This window comes from Suricata suricatta, chromosome 2 (assembly GCF_006229205.1).
Source record: "Suricata suricatta isolate VVHF042 chromosome 2, meerkat_22Aug2017_6uvM2_HiC, whole genome shotgun sequence".
Classification (NCBI taxonomy): domain Eukaryota; kingdom Metazoa; phylum Chordata; class Mammalia; order Carnivora; family Herpestidae; genus Suricata; species Suricata suricatta.
The window spans coordinates 21,538,643-21,541,359 of NC_043701.1; positions in this window are offsets into that span (position 1 = coordinate 21,538,643).

Genomic DNA, 2,717 nt, shown 5'->3' on the forward strand with positions numbered 1-2,717 from the left:
TACAATACTGGTTTTTCTCCGTGCTTGCTACTGTCTCCTTGCCTAGGTTACCTCTCACTTCAGACCCGGGCCACCGTCCCCTCACTGTGGTCCTCAAGTCCCTCTTTGGTTCCTGCCCAGCAGACCTTCCCTTCCATCCTTCCTGCACTGGCTCTCCGGGGTCCTCTCTTGGTGGACGCCCTGTCTTCCCCAGCCTCTCCCAGGTCTGTGGTCATCACCCCCAACATTGTGGACTTGAAATCAGCCCACAAGTTCAGGTTCAGTTCAAAGTTTTCTCGTGTCCCCTCCTCCATCGTGTCCCCCTCAATCCCAACCCTGTTCTCCAGTCCGACCCAGCGAAAGCCACCCCCACCCCTACCCCAACGCCATCTGCCACCCCATTCCATCTGGATCCGTAGTTAAGAGCCTGGCCAAAAAGTTCTCCTCTTTCCACAACATTCACGGCCGCAGGAGCAGTCAGGGCTCCACACCCACTGCCACCACCCTCTCCTGCCCTCCTTCCTGTGCCTCTGCGGGAGCTGTGTGGCCCCACGCTCTGAAAATGTCTTCCTGTCAGGATTCCTACTTGCCACCTCCCCCTTCTCGCTACTCGTCTTGTGTCCAGCCTGTCTCCCTTCCACCGCTCTCCACTCTCTGTCCTACCCAGGGCCGCCTCTCACCTTGTCTGGCTCTGGGAGGTGTCTTGTTCAGCCTTATCAGGGCCCCATTTTGACATTCTTTCCCTGGAGCCTGCCTCACACAGCCCATTTCTTCCTTTTCCGCCCTTACAGGTAAGCACCCTGCCTCTTCTCCAGGGCCTATGTATGTCCAAGCACCCTAATGCCTGTCATGTATTTGCACCGGGTCATCAATCTCCATGTGGTCCCTCCTGACCTGCTGTCACAGCTCACACTCTTTCCATACCCTCCACAGGATACACTGTCTCCAAAACCATCTGCTGTCACTTACCAGGTCCTTCCACCGGGTCTGGCCACTGCCCTCTCTTTAGACTCCCTTCTCCCCTAGCCTCACCCCACTTCCCTGTTCTTCCTCCTCTCTCTTCCCTTTCAATCAAGCGCTTGCCCACGGGACTTTAGCCCAGGCCTGCACTTTCAGCTCATCCTCCTTTTCTCACCCCTATTTCCATTCCTTCTCCACTGGGTCCCCTGATGCACCCCTGCCCATCGCCACTGCCCTCCCGCTCTGCATGAGGCTGTTCAGATCTCTCCTTTGCCCTCTTTCCCTGCTGGTCCTACTTCCTTCACAACGCTGCACATGAGTTTTACGGCCCTCCTCTGGCCCTCCCTCCCCTCACTCGACCCCCTCTGTTGTCCACCTGATCAATGTTCTCGACCCGGAAGCCCCCACCACCCTGCCTCTGCTCCCTCCTTCCATGCCCTCTTGCTGTCCACACCGTCTTCCCAGACTAGACCTTTGACACCCTACTGGTTTTGAGAGTCCTCCCTCCTCTAAAGGAGTCTCGCCGCTCCATGCTAGACCTCTATCCTCTGCCCGCTTGGAATAGCTGAGGCATAGATTTGGCGAGCCTTGGAAACGTTACCAGCCACTCTTGGTCCCCTGCCATTTCTAAGTATGTCGGCTATGCACACACCAGACCCAACGCACATGAGTCTGTCCTGTATCCTTGAGGCCCCTGTGCAAGGTCTTCCTGCGCTTGGATGCCGTTTTCCGCAGCTCAACCTCATCATGCCCCCTTCCCCCCTCGTTCCTGCGGCCCCTGCATCGTCCAGTGCCTAGAGTATCAGCTCTTTGCCCTGTGCCTGCCATCCACCTCAGTACTGCACATGCCATCCTTCTTGCCACCTGAAATCTACTGATGTCCCCAGATTGGGAACTTTGCAGGATGCCTTCCGCTTTTCAGCATCCCCTCTACCCACCGTGAGCACCACCCATGCCTCCCCCTTCTCCCCTACTGCCTGTCCACCTTGCTTCTATCCCACTCCCTTGACCAGCACCCTGCCACCTGAAGGAGTTACAGGTCTTTTCCTCAACATCTGCTCCCTACTAGACCAGCCCTCATGGTCCCCAGGTGACCAGCCCTTCGTCCCCGTGTGCCGTACTGAATCCACCTCCTGCTGCCATCAGAAGGACATTTGCTAACCTCTCTACCACTTCAAGTCTGCCATCTTGGTCCTTTCTCTGACCTTTCATCTTCTCACCATGGCTTGCACTGCCGGGGTGTCTCCAGCCTTTTAAACGGGCCACCACTGCTCCCGTCTCACCCTCCTCCGGCCACCGTCCCTCCGCTCCCTTCTTCCTCTCAGGCTGTGCTCCTCCTCCTGCATGGACCTCCTCACAGCCTCGTCCACATCTGGGGGGCACGGTTCCTGGAGGCCTCACGTCCACTCCCTCTCTTGGGCCCCTGGCCATCCTTCTCGGCACAGGACGCCCCCTGATCCTCACAAGCCTCTCCTGCCCCACCTGCGAGGCCCTCCCCTGCCCCTTCTCGCTCCCGCCCCCCGGACCACCTCTCCTGGACCACATTCTCCCCCGCCCCGGGCGGCACACTGCTCCCCTGGACCTGCTTCCAGGGCCCGTCCCACGGCCTCTCCTGCTCTGCTGCTCTACCCCACACGTGACAAAGGAGCTGTCCTGCTCCCTGAGCCACGGGACGGTCCCTCGGCTCCCCTCTGCAGGTCGCCCACCTGGTTCAGTAGTCCTCTCTGCCATGTGCTCCTTGCCCCCTCCCTCCCCCACTGCCCAGCCCACCCATGTCA